Source organism: Stenella coeruleoalba (genome assembly GCF_951394435.1).
Source record: "Stenella coeruleoalba genome assembly, chromosome: 14".
NCBI classification, from domain to species: Eukaryota; Metazoa; Chordata; class Mammalia; order Artiodactyla; family Delphinidae; genus Stenella; species Stenella coeruleoalba.
In genome coordinates this window covers 24,217,806-24,236,905 of record NC_137160.1, presented here as the reverse complement: position 1 = coordinate 24,236,905, position 19,100 = coordinate 24,217,806, and the positions used below count along the sequence as shown (strand labels likewise).

The following is a 19,100-nucleotide window of genomic DNA, read 5'->3' as shown; positions in this document are numbered from 1 at the left end:
CAGCAAAGTTATTCAGTTATACATATATATACATTCTTTTTTTTTTTTTTTTTTCACAGTGCTTGGGTTTTATTTAACATCACTTCCATGACCAAGAGCCAGCTTGGAATCCACAGTCAGGATGGAGCCACGTGGGCCACAGCGCACCAGGACCCGCGTCCTCCCAGCCTGCCCTGCACACACAGCTCTTAGAGCCCTCGTAAAACGAGCTCCTGTAAGCAGCTGCTTCTCGTGGAAACTTAAGACGCTGGCGGGTGGGTCAGGGTGGGCTCCTAATTGCTGGTCTTCTTTCGTTTCAGTCTAAGCTTGTTCCAAATCCTCTCCAGGGCCACTTTTCCCATGAAGAAGGGGATGGCAAAACTACGCTTGTACCAGTCCCTTTCTATAGGTGGTCTGTCCGTATTAGGATCCAAGCAATGTCTACACACGGCATGAAGTCTCTTTTATTCTATAATATTAGTTTCCCCTGTGTAGAACCCACTGTCTATGCACTAGGGGTGCAAGCTGCTTTAGGGCTGCCATGCAAGTAACTTTAATCTGTCGATTTTATTTAAAAGTGCAAAAACTAAGTTGATAGCGACTTCTACCTGTTGTAATACATGTGCTTCTGAAAATTTTTACTTAAAAATTCCTTGTAAAAGTCAGCCATTTCTTCTGCATTCAGTGTTGCTTTTTGACCTGACTCAGCTCTCAGTTCCAGGCCTTTGGCTTTCAGTCTTGAGTCAATAAATTTTTCTTTTTCCTTAAGAAAAGTCAAATTCTGGTTCTCCCAGAACTGTTGGTTCCATTCTTGTGCTTCTTGTCTTAATTCTCTTAACTTTTATTCCAATGGTGATTCATTTTCAGGGATGTAGAAGTGAACAGGTCGAAGATTTGAATATTTATCTGGGGGTCCTATCCAATCATGGCAAGATTTTCCTGGAGGGCAGAATCTTGAGACCTCCTAGTATTGGAGGGTCTCCTGCGGAGTCGGGGTGTGGCTGTGGCTCACCGTGGGGACAAGGACACTGGCAGCAGCAGTTCTGGGAAGCACTCCTTGGCGTGAGCCCTCCCAGAGTCCGCCATTAGCCCCACCAAAGAGCCCAGGTAGGCTCCAGTGCTCTACATTCTTTTTTATATTCTTTTCCACTATGGTTTATCACAGGATATTGAATAGAGTTCCCTGTGCTATACAGTAGGACCTTGTTTATCCATTCTCCATATAATAGTTTGCATCTGCTAATCCCAGACTCCCCATCCATCCGTCCTCCACCTCTTCTTCCCCTTGGTAACTGCAAGTCTGTTCTCTATGTCTGTGAGTCTGTTTCTGTTTCATAGAAAAGTTCATTTGTGTCATATTTTAGATTCCACATATAAATGATATCATATGGTATTTGTCTTTCTCTTCTGACTTCACTTAGTATGATCATCTCCAGGTCCATCCATGTTGCTGCAAATGGCATTATTTCATTCTTTTTTATGGCTGAGTAGTATTCCATCTTCTTTATCCATTCGTCTGTCAATGGACATTTAGGCTGTATCCATGTCTTGGCTATTGTAAATAGCGCTGCTATGAACGTAGGCGAGCCTTTGATTAACAAGCTCCCCGGTGATGCTGATGCAGGTGGTCTGCACCACACGTTGAGAGCACTGCTTTGCGGAAGGGATCTCAAAATTTAATGTGCATACAAGTCACTCAGGACCTTGTTAAAATGCAGCTTCTGGTTCAGCATTTCTAACCAGCTCTCAGATGATGCCAGGGATACTGGTCTGCAGACCACAGTTTGAGTCGCAAGGTTATAAAGCTGTGGTTCTCGGAGTGGGTTCTCTGGGCCGGCATTAGCACCACCTGGGAACTCATTAGAGATGCAGATTCTCAGGCTCTACTTCAGACGTACAGAAGCTCTGTAGCTGATCTGTTTCAACAAGCCCTCGTAGTAATTCTGCTGCTGGCTGGGGTCAGAGGACCACTGCAGATGCACAGCAAGTGCTCTTACCCCCCAGAAATGCCTCGCACAAAAGCCTGGACCAGCATCCCAATAAGGGAGCTGAGGGCTGTAAACTCAGAGGTGCCAGTGGCCTCAGGGGGCCACTGATTCTGAGCAAAGGAAGCCGTAGAGAAGGAGGTGTTAGAGTGGGGTGGTGGGCACCCCTGAGGACTAACGAGGTCTTCAGCCCAGGATGGTGGCAGAAGGAAAGGCCAGCACAGAACCGGGCCGTGGGGCAACAACGGTCGGGGTGGGGGGGTACATTTGTGGCAGAAGTGAATCTGTGACCCAGGGCCTCCTGTCTTCACTGTGTCCCTTCTACAGCTCAGGTACCTGCCTTCCCAGGTCCCCAGACCGCTTGGGAAAGCTGCACAGCCACCCACTTATACGGAAGGTGTTAGGAACTTAATGTGCTACTTCTTCCTGGGTCATTTGCATTAAAAAATGGCTTTCAGGGGAAAGCAATGTTTCTAAAGTGCAGTTTTAAGGTTTAGGGTGCCTGGCTAGGAAGCTGCCTGGTCTTCAAATCACACCTCTCAGAGACAGCCTGTGGGACAGATGAATGCGGCTCTGCCTCCAGCTTTCCCCGGTGAGGGCTGGCGGGGCCCCTCCCTGGGTTCGGGCCAGGCTGCAGGAGCTGAGGAATTCCCGCTCTGCCCAGCTGCCTCCTGGAATCTCTCACCGCCCTATCCTCTGTGGGAGAGAGGCAGCAATTAGCATAACTGGAACAGATCCTCTTTGTCTACATTCCAGACTGTGGGATTCAGGCCTCCCCCAGAGATATGTTAATTACGTGGAAGGGACCCTGGGTGCCCGTTGGCACCAAATCCTCGCCGCAATGTTGCTGCTGCTGGAAATGAACCAGGTGTAGGTGAAGCCACAGCCCGGGCTTGTGCATTGATTAACCTGCTTCCCAACCAGGAAACCTGCTGCTCCAGTCCTTCAAGCTCTCTCAGTATCTTCCTCCTCCAGCTTTCCCCAGTCCTCTGTGGTCAGGAAAATATGCTTACTCTTGGCATGAGTATCTTCCATCAGCTCACCCATGATTGGCTTTCCTTCCCATCTGGACTGTGGTTTCTTCACAGGGGACCCTGTTTTATACTTAATTAATGAATCAACCAAACAATCAATCAATGTTCGTTAAAGAAAGCTTTTTTGCCAAGCGCCGTGCAAAGATCAGTAAGGCACCATCTGCAACGAGGCCTGTACAACTTAGTTAGGGGGGCAGGGGTACATAGCCAAGTGATCAGTTACATGCCAGTGGTGAATAGAGGATGCTCTGGGAAGATTGAAGGGGGTTACAGAAATGTGCCTGGGAAGGAGTGAAAGGAGGAGCAATGGAGGGCTTCCTGGAAGAGGTGACATTTGAACAAGATTAAGGATGAGTAGGGTCTGCCACATGGGGGTTACAGACAGAGGAAAAAGCATGTACAAAGTCACCTGGTGGGACAGAGTTTCGGGCTTTTCTGGGGTCACAGGCGGCAGAGGCGAACCGGAGAGGCAGGTGGCTGGGTCCTAGAAGGTTTTACCTTCCAAGTCAAAGAGTTTGGAGGTTGACTTGAGGGCACTGTGCAACAAGTGAAGGATTTGAATAAGGGGGTAGTGTGGTCAGAGTTTTAGAAAGAGAGGGCCACAGTGCGGAGGGCAGACTGTGGGGGATGACCTGGAAGGGGAGACTAGGGAGGCATCAGGAGGGTGGGATCAGGGAGACTGAGAAAGGAGGAGGCAGGGGCCGAGAGACCAGGTACCACAGGGGTTTATGAGATGAAGATGGGCGTGTTGGATTATCAATCATGAGGTTACTGGTGATTTAAGAGCGGTTTCAGTGGAGCGGGGAATAAGTGGAAGATACTTTCAAAAAGCTTTGCTTTGAAGGGTGGGAGATGATAAAATGAAGCGAAAGGGGAGCAGGGGTAGGGAAGACTTCTTTTTAAGACAGATTTTGTATGTATCTCTATCGTTTCACTTTCCCAGTTCCACTGAAATTTTCTGTGCGGGTGGATGCCTGCCTCTGTGACCACCCCAGCATCCCACGCATCCCAGTCTGGGTTAGGGGCTGCTCCTCTCTCAGAGCCCCAGCCCTGCGAAGAGCTCTGGCAAAGCACACAGGTGGTGAACTGGGTTGTCAGTTTCTTACGTGTCTTCCTCTTTTTTTTCTTTTTTAATAAATTTATTTTATTTATTTTTGGCTGCATTGGGTCTTTGTTGCTGCGTGCGGCCTTTCGCTAGTTGCAGCGAGCGGGGGCTACTCTTTGTTGCGGTGCGCAGGCTTCTCACTGCAGTGGCTTCTGTTGCGGAGCACAGGCTCTAGGCATGCGGGCTTCAGTAGTTGTGGCATACAGGCTCAGTAGTTGTGGCCCGCGGGCTCTAGAGCACAGGCGCAGTAGTTGTGGCTCATGGGCTTAGTTGCTCCATAGCATGTGGGATCTTCCTGGACCGGGGCTGGAACCTGTGTTCCCTGCACTGGCAGGCGGATTCTTAACCACTGCTCCACCAGCAAAGCCCTGTGTCCTCCTCTTGACTGTGAGGAGCACAAGAACTGAGCCCATGTAGCTAGGGGTTCCCAGAACCTATCCCAGTGCCTGGCACAAAGTAGGTGCTCAACAAATGTGCCTTGAACCAGCTTGTGTGAATGAGATGACAGATGAGGGCTCCTGCTTCCAGCCACTGCCTACCTGGGGAGAACCAAGTGGAGTGAACTGTGATTGTCCTGGTGTTGGAGCCACAGAGCATCTGGTGACTCTCGTGTGATCAAGAAAAATGGTGAAGAGCTGAGGGCTTTGAGGTTTCCCTGCTTGTCAACCGGAGCCAATGCCTTGGGAATAAATGTCTAAGTGCAAGTTCAAGCATGTCCATATGAGGTACGTGGGCCCAGAGTGGCTCACCTGCGTTCCTGGAACTGTTGTCTGTGGGTGCCAAGGGTGTGCTAAGTCTTATCCCTACTAGGTCACACAGTCTTCAAAGGAAGCAGAGTCATCAGTGATGATTTTGTAAACAGGGGCTGTAGGTGAAAGGCTCTGACCACTCACAGATGATGTTCCCTCCTCCCTGATCCTGGAATTCTCTTGATCTCTGAGGGTGTGAGTTGTACCTTACCTGTACGGCAGGTAAGTTGTACCTGCCGTAACCTCACTCTCCTCATCTGGAAAGTCAAGGCGTCATTCCAGCTCCAGTCGGCTTGGATTCTGCTTAATTTTTAGATCCTTTCTTGAGATTAGGTTTTGATAGGAAGAGCCTGGAAGGATGTTACGTACCTGAGAGGGAAGAAGGGCTTCTGTGGAGGGTGAGGGACTGAGAAATGGGAGGTTACGGCTCTGGGAAACACTTGCCCACGTCCCTACCCTCACTTCCCACACAATTGAGGAGTCAGGATGACCACAGCCGTGAGATAGCCTAACAATCAAAGCACGTTCTTGGTGATCCAAGTTCATGTGAAGTCATATACATGGGCTCCAATGGGAAGTGGAAATTTGGACCAGATCTGTTCAGACCTGCCCTGAAAGTAACCCAAAGGCCCATGAGGTGGTCTCAGAACTCCTGGGACCGTTCTCTCTGGGATCTGCTCACTGGATCTGCTCTGGCCTGGACAGCCTCTAATTCTGTCCTGTGCTGTAACCAACCTCTCAAGGTAATCCAGGGCCAGATCAGACCCAGCCCATCGGGAGGAAAGGCAATCTCGCTGTTCTACAGAGAAAGCACTGAAGGAACCTCTGTCTGCCCTTGATGCCATGAAGACGCTACCCCACGAAGGCCTGGTTTGGAGTCTCAGTTGGTGGATAGAGCAGAGATTCTGCGAGAGCTTTCTTCACCCTCTGGTTCTGATCAGGCGGTGAGAGTGTATGCTGTGACTCGGTCAGAGCTCGCTGTAAGGAGTGGTTATCACATCTCAAATTGAGGAGACCATCCCTGATGCTTTGTTGCCAATTGGGCTTGAGAGGATGAAGAAATTACAGGATCTTCAGAGTCTGTTTGTAACTTTCAGTGCAATAACCACTCTCTAAAAAGGGGAGGTAGTGCGCTTTCACAGGAAAAGAACGTGAATTAGGAGTCAGAAGGCCTGAGTGATTCTGCCACTTAAGAGCCAAGAACCCTTCACAACCTGGGTGTCAGTTTTCGCGTCTCTAAAATGGGAATAAGAGTACCTGTCTTAGGCCCTCACGGGCTAGTCTTGAGGATCAAGTGAGCTAAAAATGTGAAAGAGCCCTTGCGGTAAGGGATGGTACTTTTTTTTTTTTTTTGATGTTGGGGGTAGGAGTTTATTAATTAATTTATTTTTGCTGTGTTGCATCTTCGTTTCTGTGTGAGGGCTTTCTCTAGTTGTGGCAAGCGGGAGCCACTCTTCATCGCGGTGCGCAGGTCTCTCACTATCGCAGCCTCTCTTGTTGCGGAGCACAGGCTTCAGACGCGCAGGCTCAGTAGTTGTGGCTCACGGGCTTAGTTGCTTCGCGGCATGTGGGATCCTCCCAGGCCCGGGCTCGAACCCATGTCCCCTGCATTAGCAGGCAGATTCTCAACCACTGCACCACCAGGGAAGCCCAGGGATGGTACTTTTGATTACAAATCAGCTGGACTTTCCCGCCTCCAGATATTCGCTAAATCAGAACACATGGGCCCACAGGGTGTGGTCCACACGGGTATATGTGGGTGTGGGGCTCTTTCAGCCCAGTTTGGGGTCCTCCAGCTGGCAGCACAGTCTGCTGCCTTGTGTCTCTTGCTCATTTTGTCCTACAGAAGAGCCAGTGAGGGCTTCAAAGCAGGAAATGTTTTCACAGTTTCTGCCACGAGAAAACCAAGCTTTCCCAGGCTGTACGTCGAGCCCCGCCTTGCTGGAGAAGATCGGAGACTGGTCTTTATCTCTGTGACAGTTAGACCCTTTATAGTCAGTCAGGCATTTTATTGTTTCCCCAGTGATGACATGGCTGGAATTCAGCCCATGTCTTTGTAGTACTTGCCGGTGTCAGATTAATAAGGGGGAAGGAGAAGGAATCATGTGCTGGACAATGAAAGCTGTGAGCCTGGGACTTTACAAACTCCCAGCAATTCTCTTTTGGTCGGGAGGCAGCTGTGCTAGGAAGGGTCGAAGATCTGGAATTCTTTCTGATCTGGCTGCTGGGAGTGGGGCAGGGGGCTTGTAAGTCTCTGGGCATCATCTTGTTAAAACTCTCTTATATGAAGCAGGCCAGTGCCAGAAGAGGGGCTTTCTGGGGACCATCTCTGAGTGGTGGCTGAGCCAAAATGTCGGCATCAGGACTGTGGAATTTAGCCAGGAACAGATCAATTTCATGCAGAGAGCAACTTTGAATAGGGAAGCAAGGATCAATAACTTAGGATTCCGACTCTTCCGGAAACTACAGGAAAGGATATCGAATATAGCCACATACGGTTATGACCCGGGGGGACTGTGGTGACCACTACTAGGGAGGTACCAACACTGTGTGAAGGGGGATTTAGAGTTTTGCTATAGTCTTAATGTGTGTCCCCCAAAATTCCTATGTTGAAGCCTAATCCTCAATGTGATGGTATTAGTAGATGGGGTCTTTGGGAAGTGGCCCCTAATGTCATGAGGGTGGAGCCCTCATGAACGAGATTAGTGCCCTTATAAAAGAGATCTCAGAGAGCTCCCCAGCCCCTTCTACTATGCAAGGGTACAATGAGAAAACCAGAAAAGGGCCCTCACCTGACCATGCTGGCACCCTGATTTGGACGTCCAGCCTTCAGAACCTTGAGAAATAAATGTCTGTCGTTTATAAGCTATCCAGTCTCTGGCACTGCATTATAGCAGTCCAGATGGACTAAGACAGGTATTGTCAGGAGAGTCCCAGGAGTCTGATGGTTGGTGGGTAGCTGCACAACCACACCCATGGCCATGGCCATGTGTCTCCACAGAGCCTCACATTTCGGCCACCATGAGCTGGTAGCCTGAGAGCATCATTTCATCAGTCTGGGTTTGAAGCCAGTCTCTTCTGAGGCAAACAAGTAGCTATTTCATAGGCCATATCAGATGCGTGCCCAGGGATGACTACCTGCCCTGGAAGACAGTTGCCCAGGGACTCTAAGCCTGTCACCCTATGATGCCTCCTCTGACTTGAACTAGCCTGTGTCCCAAAGATGAGGGCCCTCCTATTTAGAAAAAGAAAAGAAAAATAGAAACCATCAGAAGCAGCCTCTTCCCCTTCCTGGTCACCAAACTTTCCTTTATTTGTTTGCACCCTTTGATCCTTCTCTGGATCACAGTGGAAGTTGTGTCTGTGATCTCCTCTTGTCCACCTCCTACACCAGCACCCCCAATTTCACAACGCACTGATCTCGTTAAATGTCTCCTCTCTCCCAGGTCTTTATCCCTTCTCCCTGGGCTAGTCTGCCTTCCACCTGCATTTAACACAATCAAGTCTCATTCATTCAAAAAAATAAAAGCCTCCCTCCTGTCTTCACATGCCCTGCCACTCTGTTTCTCACACCGTCTGGAAGGTGTTTTCTATACTTGCCCTCTCCACCACTTTCCCCCCTCGTGTTCACGCCTGATCTCACTGCTCTCTGGCTTGTCCATCTACCACTGGGCCAAGACTGCTCTCAGTGTGGTACCAAAGGCCTGTCTGTAGAGCCAGTGTGCCTTTTCTCAGCAGATTTGATTCTTTGGACCTCTTTTTTCCTAACAAGAGAAAACCCCCCACTCTTTCCTTAAATCCCCTGACACCACACACGTTCCTGCTTTTCCTGGGTCTCCAGTTTCTCCTGCCCTGTCTCCTCTCACCAGTTTCTGTTCTTGTGTCCTGAGCTCTCTTCTCTTTCTCTCTTTTTACACTCACCCTCACCTATTTCATCCAGTTATACAAGGCAAAATCCACCACCTGTCTCAGATTCCGGCCTAGGCAGATTTCCTGAGCTCTGTTTTGATGTCTCTGGACACCCACAGTAGTACGTGAGCCGGCTCCCTCCCTGTGCTGTGCTCCAGTGAGCAGCATGGTTAGTAACTCTGTTACTCAGTCAGAAACCTGGCTTTGTGAGTAAGGTGTGGGGTGAATGGTGAGTACATGAACATTTCCCTTGAGCCCACAGTTTCTCCCACCACCCCAGGAAAGTAGGTTCTGGAAGGAGAGAGAGAAGGTGGGGAAGGAGAGGAAGAAGGAGACAGAGAGAGAGAGAGATAGAGGCATGAGATAGCGTATGATATCTTTTCTAAGGCTGAGCATCTGTGACATGTTTTATCCACGTTTACAGCACGTTAACGGTGAAAAGTTGTCAATGCAGGATTCTGGCAGATTCCTCATCAGAGGACACTTCAGAGAATGCCCTTGAGGATGAACCCAAACAAGAAAATAGTCCTGATCTTTTCTTGAGCTTGGGTCTGGGTCAGGCACCTCAGCAGAGCATTGATCCAAAAGCTGAAGTCCCCAGACAAGAAGCAGTGACTAGGAGAGGGCCGGGGGTGGGGGTGGGGGTGGGGGCGGGGAGGGAGGAAAGGCTGGCCGTGCAGACGGTGCCACCGGCCTGACATTACAACCAGGGAGGGGCTGCTGAGCGCTGGTGAAGGAGCCTGGCGTCACTGGAGGGAAGAAGGGATACCCACCATCTCCCAGGGACTCAGCTTCAGGCAAACAGACCCTGGAGGCCTGGGAGGGTGGGGGGCACATTATGGGAGGAAGAGGCCGCAGGGAGACTCCGAAGATGATACGAGCCAGCCCTCTTCACCTCCAGTGGGGAGACCAGAGGCCAAGGGTGTGCCTGAGCCTTCAGTGGGGCTCGACCATCCAGCTTTTGGTGGAGAGGTTCTCGTACCTCCTCACAGGCTATGAGCAAAAAGCCCAGCATCTCCTTGCTGTTCTTGGTTTTGAACAGCCTGGATAGCCCCTTGGAAGACTGGCTCATGATCTCTACTCTTCTGGTTCGTTCTTTTTTTTTTTTTTTTTTAATTTTTATTTATTTTTGGCTGTGTTGGGTCTTCATTGCTGTGCACGGGCTTTCTCTAGTTGCGGCGAGCGGGGGCTACTCTTCGTTGTGGTGTGGGACCTTCTCATTGTGGTGGCTTCTCTTGTTGCAGAGCACGGGCTCTAGGCACGTGGGCTTCAGTAGTTGTGGCACGTGGGCTCAGTAGTTGTGGCTCATGGGCTCTAGAGTGCAGGCTCAGTAGTTGTGGCGCACGGGCTTAGCTGCTCCGCGGCATGTGGGATCTTCCCGGACCAGGGCTCAAACCTGTGTCCCCTGCATTAGCAGGCGGATTCTTAACCACTGTGTCACCAGGGAAGTCCCTTCTAGTTCATTCTGTCTCATTCTGCTTTTCCCTCGACATTCTTCTAACTGGGTAATTCTTCTACTCCAGTTCTAATCTGTATCGGGCCTCCTAATCTCTCAAGAGACAGATATCTGTCATAAGGTTTGGCTTTAAGGAGGTGTTCTTTGGGAATTCCCTGGCGGTCCAGTTGTTAGGACTCTGTGCTTCCACTGCGGGGGACACAGGTTCGATTCCTGGTCAGAGAACTAAGATCCCACAAGACGTGTGGTGCGGCAAAAAAAAAAAAAAAAAAAAGAAGAAGGTTTTCTTCAACATTTTTCTCTTTTACAATATTCCTGTAACAGCAGCACTCTTGTAAGAACTCTTTCATCGTGTTGCTCCCCACACCCAAAGTGTTTGGAAGCTTCTCCAATCTGGTGGACCCATTCTAAACTTCACACTCAGGTGTCTGACACTCTCCACGGTCACCTTCCCCCATTTCCACCTTGTCTGCAGCCCATAATTACCCTGCTCCAGCTGCTCACCTTCCCACCTGCCTCAGTGTGTGTGTCACACACACACACAATCACTCATACTCATGCTCTTCTTGTCTGGAATGTTTTCCTTGGGATCTCGTCCCGACGTTTCCACCATCAGGCTGTGCTGCCTGGACCAGGTCCTGTCCCCTCTCAGAACCTCAGTTTCCCCGTCCGTAAAACCGAGGGGTTGGACTAGGTGAGGTTCACTGGGGCCCCTTTCAGTGTTGAGGTTCTTTAACTTGGTGATGAGTTGGAAAGTCACTGGAGGACAGGGACTCTGTTCCATATACACCTTTGTGTTCCTGACAGAAGCCACGTAGAAACTGCAGTCTAGGTCAGTGTTGATTTTCTTATTGTAACAGTCTGGCCCATCGTAGGGACTAACGATCTCCCTGCTGGGCTGGTTGTGGGCGTGTGTGGGTGTTTTTGTCTCTTGGACTGTGCATTTGTCAATAGGATGTGCGCATATAAAGAGGGATTTATTTTAAGGAGTTGGCTCGTGTGATCGCAGAGACGGGGGAGTCCAAAATCTGCAGGGCAGGCCAGCAGGCTGGCAACCCAAGGAAGAGTTCAAGTTCAAAGGCAGTCTGCCAGTAGAATTCCTTCCACTGCCTTAGACTTTGTTTCTGTAATCCCCAATTTCACAACCTTTCCCACAAATTTCCATCAGCTCTCAGGCCTGATTGTGTGGGTGAGAGCGAGTGCTTCTGTGGTATTGCCTCCCGGGCCAGAATGTAACTCATTCATTTCAGGAATTTTCTTTTCTCTGCTTAAAAGCCTCCCTGTGTGTGACTCAGACCCAGGAAAACTCATGAGTGAGTGAGACGTCATTGGTAAATTGCAAGGGTTCAGCGCCAGCCACGTGGAATCAACACTCTCTTTTCTGTGACCTTATATATACCTTAGGTTGGAAAAAAAAGTAGAAAAAAAAAAGATAAGAAACTGTCTTTTCTTCTCAGGCATTTTGCCCAGGGTATGGGTCTAACCTTGATTTTCCAAATCACTTTGCAGCCTGTTGTTCAGGGAAACAGAAGCTCCAAAGAAAATAGGATAATTGTTTAGTGACCCTGGGCTCATCTTGAACAAGCCAGTGGGTGATGGGTTTCCACATTACCTTTGGCAGGTAAGGTTGGTTGGCAAACATGTTAAACAGGGAGAAGAACAGCATTCAAGTCCATCATCAAATATCTGTAATAGCTGATTTTGTGAAAACAAACAACAAAGTGCTACAAAAGAGGTCCTATGGGATAACGGAAATCAATGCATCCCAGGTGATCACCTGCAGTGGCCGAGTGTGCCGTGAGGATACTCAGGCTGCAGGGTGCTTCTCTGGGAGTAGATCTGGCTCTCCCATTCCATGTGCTGGCTCCGGGGTCTGTCTTTGGAGGTCTGCCTGTGGCCTTGAACAAGAGTAGCATCAATTTTCAAGGAACCCCACGTGGATCTGGCAACTCTAAACTCAGGGAGGGGAATGTGGCATGAGAATCCCAGGGGAGCTTGTTGAACACACGCATACCCCAATTTCCCCACCCCACGTGGCTCTGACTTGGTGGGACTACAGTGGGACCCCAAGAATCTGCACGTTCGCTGAGCTGGCCAGGTGATTCTGCCATCCATCCAGGTATGGGAACCACAGTCCTAACCAGCGTGGAGTGACTGGGGATGGAGCCCTGGCTTCCAGATTGGCCCCCTTTCTCTTCCCTGTTTCTGGGCCTTAGTAGTACACCATGTGTGTGGGCGTGCTCTCAAGAGCATGCGGTTATCAGACGCTCTAGGTGTTTGACCCACCCTCCCTGCAATGAAAGACATCCTCACACACCCCTGCCTCTCCAGTTCTGAGGATTTATTAAATTCTATGTCTCTGGCTAGAGTGGGAGAGAAAGTTCCTCTGCACACACACCTGGGCGTATGAAATCTTCTTCTTTTTTGCCTGCCCATCCTCCCGTGATCCTGGGGGACATTGTGGAGCAGAAGGAGGAAATACGCCCCAGGGGTGGGGCGTTCTCTGACCTCGATGCCTACCCTCTGACTTAACAGTTTTGATGTCAGTAGGTACCCATAAAATGGGCTGTGTAAAACTCCTCTTGAAAGAAAGGGGTCGAGTTAGCTGAGAGGTGCGTCAGCAAGTTCCAGTCCATGGCAACTGCCTTCTCCTTCGAGTCTGTTCCTTTCCCTGGGAAAGGCATGAGTAATAAAAGGAATGGAATTGGCAAACTCTGCTCACTGTCATCGGTGATGGGACTGCATGCACTGGTGCGCAAGAGGCCCGAGGCCAGAGGGGAAGGGCCTGGGGGAGGGCGCTGCTAGGAAATCTCATGTGGGCATTTCTGCTCCTTGGGGAGCCCCAGAATGACTCCTCGACACCCAGGCTCACCCCACCACACTCGGTCCGCTTGCCTGTAGGTCGGATGCTGCCACCTCCCCTTCACTCATGTTCTTGTCTCTGAGCCTCTCCTCTGCCCAGAAGACAAGCACCCTATGTCTTTCTGTCAGAGGGTCTCTCTGCCCTAACCACAGCGAAGGACGCAGGAGCGCAATGGCACCCAGGGGCCACACATAGGCTGCTCCGTGCTTGGCCCCCGGCTCCTGACTTACTTCTGAGACAATAGGTGGACGCCCCATGGACAGAGCTCATCAACGACCCCCTACCCCAACCCTTGGGCCCTCTGTGTACAAAGATGTGGCAGCTCGCACTTCACCTGTCTTTCTAGATCTTCTTTCTTGCCTGTCTGGTCTTCGCCTGGCTTTTTTTGTTTTGTTTTGCAGTACGCGGGCCTCTCACTGTTGCGGCCTCTCCCATTGTGGAGCACAGGGTCCGGACGCGCAGGCTCAGCGGCCATGGCTCACGGGCCCAGCCGCCCTGCGGCATGTGGGATCCTCCCAGACCGGGACACGAACCCTTGTCCCCTGCACTGGCAGGCGGACTCTCAACCACTGCGCCACCAGGGAAGCCCCTCCTGGCTTTTTGAGCCTCCTCTATGCCTCCCCTTCGGATGGATAGTGCATGTGTGAGAGCTGCCTTGCATTCCCAAGGTGTTTCCTCTCAGATGAACCCCCTGAGTTAACTGTCCATCCACCACCCCACCCCCAAACTTGTCCCTTGTCCTCGCCCCATCTTTGGCTCTTTCTTACCTGGGTGGGGGAGCAGACATGGACAGGTGGAGTCTGGCTGGGGAAGAGGGAGTAGGGGCAGTCTCTCATGCCTCCCTTGGACACCCAGTCTCCCCGCTGCCTCCATTCAACAGCCCTATTTTCTGCCTCCTTCACATGCTCTCTGATTAGGACAGCCTAGACTGGGTGCTTTCTGCCCCCGGCCATTCTTAGCCCTTACATACTGTGTGCATTAACGGAAACAAAGCTTCGTGTGGGCACATTCTAGCCTCCCAGTTAGATCAAAGAGGGCAGACATCTGCTCCCAGCAGCCACTAGTGCCCTGCACGCTGGTGGAAATCCAACTGTTCTGGCAACTGACTCCTCCTGGTGAAACATTCCTGGTTCCCCTGTGCTCTGGGAGGCATGGGAAGCAAAGTTTCCACCAGCAGCTTCGTTGTGACGACAGCCAATGCAAAGAAGGGCTCTCTTGTTGGGAAGAATTCTAGGCGTGTAAAGAAAATAGAGCTCTGAATAAAGCAACGTCTATATTCATTCATTTGTCCTTTCACATTCACTGATTCCCAGGAGACCTACTAAGTGCCAATTCTAGGTAATGCATAGTCCCTGGGAGCCTACCATCTTGTTGGGGAGATAACACTGGAAACAATGAGACAACATGGCAAATCAGCATGTGACTAAATGCCCCAGATATTTGGTTTGAGTCATGAATTGAGGAGGTCAGAGAAAAAGCATGGTAGGGTTGCAGGGGAGTGAGTAGGCACACTACCGGGGAGAGTGGTCCCCCAGGCCATGGAAGGAAGGGCAGAGTTTAGACATGTAGAAGAGAATGTGGAAGACCTTCTCGGCAGAAGAAATGAGCAAAAACGTGGTGTTTTGCAGCAAGCAGGGGTGTTCTGGGGCAGGGGAAGGAGCTGGAGAGAATGGCTGCTGGATCCATGCTGCTTCCGTGGACATAGCAGGCGTGTGGGCCCACACTGGCCATTCCAGGCCTCGTCTGGGAATCGGTTTGGTAACCAAGAGTGCATAAAAGAAGTTTGCCGGGGCTGTCTTCACCTCTCCCAGGCCCTACCAGCAGGCACAGCCAGGAACAGAGACCTCATCCAGACCATTCTTGTCTCGCTCCAGGAGCAGAGGTAGCAAAGTGGCTGGAAAGGCAAAGCTCTCTGATTTCCAAGGCCTTCCGATCCAGCCAGGTGGAGGGCAGCCAGGGAAGCAGCAGCTGGTGGCAGCATGCCTTATTGCCATAGATAGCAGGCAGCTACTCAAGGGAACAATTGGGCAGAAAGGGCGGTGGTGGGTCAGGGAACACGGGCCAGTGGAATTCTGAACAAGGTCAAAGTCCGGTTTGGTACAGTGCTTGATTACCAATTTAAATCTCGTCTTTCCTCCCAGGGCGGCTGCCACCCCTGCAGAAGAGGCCAGGGCTGCCACAAGGGAAATTTGCATTGAAAGATTCCAAGCGCCGGGCACCCTGGCAGGGCTGCAGCCTGGCCTGCACGTTCATCCCAACACCCGGAGGTCACATGCTGAGCACGCTCTGATTTTGCCCATATCTGGATGCCCACTCGCTTGGGGGGGGGGGCGGGGAAGAAAGACCCCAAACTCCTCTCACTCCTTCCAGTCTGGGAGAGGGTCCTGGAGTGTGCAGAATGGAAGCGGTGGGGTCTGGAAGCTGGTGATCATATATTTTTCTTAACTGGGGCTGGAAGGAAGTCCTAAGGGAATGGCAGTCAATAGGTAGCAGGGATATTAAAGGGGCTGAACTGGAATAAGGCTGGGGGCGGGGGCGAGGGAGACGTGGAACGGGGCTGATGGAATGAGACAAGAATCTGGGTCACAGTGAGCGTCAGCAGGTGGATTCTACAGCAGTGGTGGACTGATTTATTCTGGGCACACGATTCAATCTGAAAGAAGGCTCCTCTTCATACCTCTCTCCTTGGGGCTGCTGGTTCTCAATCTTTTTCTTCACCTGGGGAGCTTTAGGAAATATTAATACATGATTACTAATGCCCCAGAGGTTCCGCTGTAGCAAATCCATAGCTTCTCTCCTTCCCCATCAGTCCCATCACCTCTGCCTCCATCCCCACCACCCTAACGGAAAAGGATAGAAAAGCCCCCTTCACTTCCATATGCTAAAACCCCGTGGGGTTGGTCTTTCTATGACCCCTTTACCATCAAATCAGCACACACTTATTGCATCCCTTGGTGTTGGTGAAAACTTAGGCACACAGCTTCAAGTTGAGGGTTGGTGCTTGCTTTCAGCTGGACACAACTGTCCGTGACAAGAGGGAGGACAGGCTGCAATGGGTTTGTGACGTCAGGGTTCGTGGAGACAATGATCTTCTCACAAGGAGATTTGCTTGTCGGCATCCTCAAAGGCAAAGCCTGTCCCAATCCTTTGGCTGTGTGTTGGGCTGCGACATTAGATGTAGGTTACCCAACACCCTGTGCCCGGGAGCCTCACGTGTGCGCGTGTGTGCGCGTGTGCGCGCGCACACACACACACACACACACACACACACACATCCCTACCTGCCAGAGGAGGTGCAGGTACATTCTGTGTATCCTGCATCCAAGTTGATGGCCCAGCAGGCTTGGCTGGCCCAGACCACATCTGAGCACACCTGGGACTCAGGGGCACCCTGAGGTTTTGCTGTAAGCCTCAGGGCTTCCTCCCCCTCCCCTTTCAGCTGGCGATGGGGGGCAGAGGTTGATGTAACAGGGACTCCCTGCTGTCTGAGTGGGAGGAACAAGGAAGGCTGGAGCTCAGCTCTTCGAGAGCACGTGGGCCCTCCAGGCCTCCGGGTCAGGCTGGAGAGGCTGAGGGCTCCCGTGGGCTCTGGTGAGTGTCCGGGGCTGGCAGGCGCCCCGGGAGAGAAATGGCTCGGGGATGGGCACTAGCTAAGTGGGCCACAGATGATCTTTGCTGGGCACATTCCTCCTTGGCCCCATCTACCACTCACTTTGGAGGTGGCAGGAGCTTGGTGGGCACAGTAGGACCTCACAGCAGATCAGAAATCCTCACTAACTCCGGGTTCCCACAGTCCAAAGTCTAGAGTGCAGAACACTCTGTCATCTGCGCCCAGCTGTCCTGTCCAGCCTCATCTGCCTCTTTGCCCTCACTTGGATCTTCTGCCCACTCTCTGCCCACCTCCCCTATCCCCCGGCCCCTGCCCCCAGCTCACCTGGGTGTTCCACAGGCCATCAGTCCCAGGTGCCGATCTTGCCGCAGGTGTACCCGCTTCCTCCTCAGACACCTATCACATCCTACCAGCCCACCCAGGTCCAGCTCTGGGAGACCTTCCTCAGCCGGAGGTGATTTCTATGCATTTCCCAGGGATGGTGCACTGTATCGTTCATCTCTGCATCCCTAATACTTAGCCCGGTGTGAGGATTAAACACAGTAAGATTTAGCTGAGGAAACAAGTGCACGGATGATGTACGTCAGGAATCGGGCACTCCACCTTCTGAGTGTTTTTCTTCGTGGACGCACATTATCAAGCTAACTTATGAGCTCACAGAAAGCGCTGACCCCGCATTTCTCACCTTTCCATACCTCACAGCATACAGCCCGGAACCTTGTACGTGGAGGTGTTCAGTGACAGATGTGTTTTGATAATGAGGAGGACAGACACTTTCCACTCTCTAATTGGGACCATATACTCCAGCCAAGCCCGTTTCTTCACTGTCTGCCGCCCACTCCTTGCTCACCTGGGCTGTCACACCTGTGCTCACCCCAACCCCTACCTGGTGTTCTCAAGGTGAGATTGAACCCCACCTCATCCATAATACCTACCTCTAAATCTCATATAACTGGGAAGACTCTCAGTTCGCCAACTCACATATGCAGGTAATAGCATAGTTCTTTACTTTCTGCAAAACTGTTTGTGACGGTGACTTATATATGTCAACTTGACTGGGCTAAGGGACGCTCAGAGAGCTGGTAACATATTATTTCTGGGTGTGTCTGAGGTGGTGCTGGAAGAGATTAGCATTTGAATCAATAGGTCAAATAAAGATGATGCCCCTCGCCAATTTGCGGGGCACCATCCAATCCACTGAGGGCTTGAATAGAACGGAAAGGTGGAGGAAACATGAGTTCATTCTCTCTGCTTGAATAGACACTCCTGGTTCTCTGGGCTTCATATCTGAAGTGAATTGCACAACCAGCTTTCTTATTTCTCCAGCTTACAGACGGCAAATCGCGGGACTTCTTGGCCTCCACAATTGTGTGAGCTAATTCTTATAATAAATCTTTATCTACTTATCTATCTATTTATTTATCTATCTATCTATCTGTCTCCTACTGGTTATGTTTTTCTGGGGAACGCTGACCAAACACAATTTAATGTTGACTTCACATCCCCGTCCTACTGGGATGTCAGGAAATTCAACCGAAATCTTTCTCTGGTCACTACCTGATCCGCCCCTGGATTGGGTAAAGTGTCTAGGCCCCCTTGCCATGGGTCCATATTGATCACAGGGGAGAAGCCCCTACCCCAGGTGTGGTCTCTGCAGGTTTTTCATCTTGCTAATCACCTTTGGGTCATGGGCTTCTATGGTGATCCCAGAGCCCAGGATACCCCAAACCACTATTCCTTCTGAGGGTCTCTCATTATGGGGTGCCTTTAGTGAGCAGGTTGCAAGTTCCAATTGATCTTGTGACCCATAGACCACACCCCACCCCTGGTTTTAGTCTAGGAAATATCCCTCTCTTCAAACTCTATTCTCTTCAATTGATCTGTGTATTTTCCCTGTCTCCAATACCACGTATGTGTATTTTTAATTTTAATAAACATGTTTATAGTATATTGCTAGATTGTTTTCCAGTCTGCCCAGTTTATTTTTTCAACAACAGTGTGCGAGAGTGTCCTTCTTCTGCGTCTTTACTAGCAAAGAGTATTATCATACTTTATTTTTTGCCAATCTCCTGGGTTAGAAGTGATTTCTCGGTGTTACTTCAATTTTAATTATTTTCTCTTGATTAGTTCTCTTTATTATATGGGGGAAGTGGGAGGTGGAAGGAAAGGGCAGAGGGGAAGTGAGCTAACATAATCCTGCTACGATTCAGAATTTCAGCTAGGTAGTTCTTTTTCTATGTTAAAAACTTAATATACAATGTACCCTTTTAACTATTTTAAGTGTACATTCAGCAGATACTAAGGACATTCATAATGTCATGCAACCATCACCACTATCCATTTCCAGAACATTTTCATCATCCAGAATAGAGACTCTGCACCAATTAAATAATATCTTCCCCACCCTCTC

At 50.5% G+C, this 19,100-nt stretch overlaps 1 pseudogene across 1 annotated transcript; it reads right to left on the bottom strand.

The window, feature by feature from the left end:
• Positions 1 to 272: 272 nt before the first annotated feature.
• LOC307196971 (cytochrome c oxidase assembly factor 8-like) lies at positions 273 to 9,833 on the bottom strand (annotated as a pseudogene). The gene is made up of 4 exons: positions 9,744 to 9,833; positions 1,878 to 1,949; positions 588 to 943; positions 273 to 378 (listed from the first exon to the last, which is right to left on the bottom strand). The product of its transcript is annotated as a cytochrome c oxidase assembly factor 8-like (transcript).
• Between the last annotated feature and the right edge of the window lie 9,267 nt (positions 9,834 to 19,100).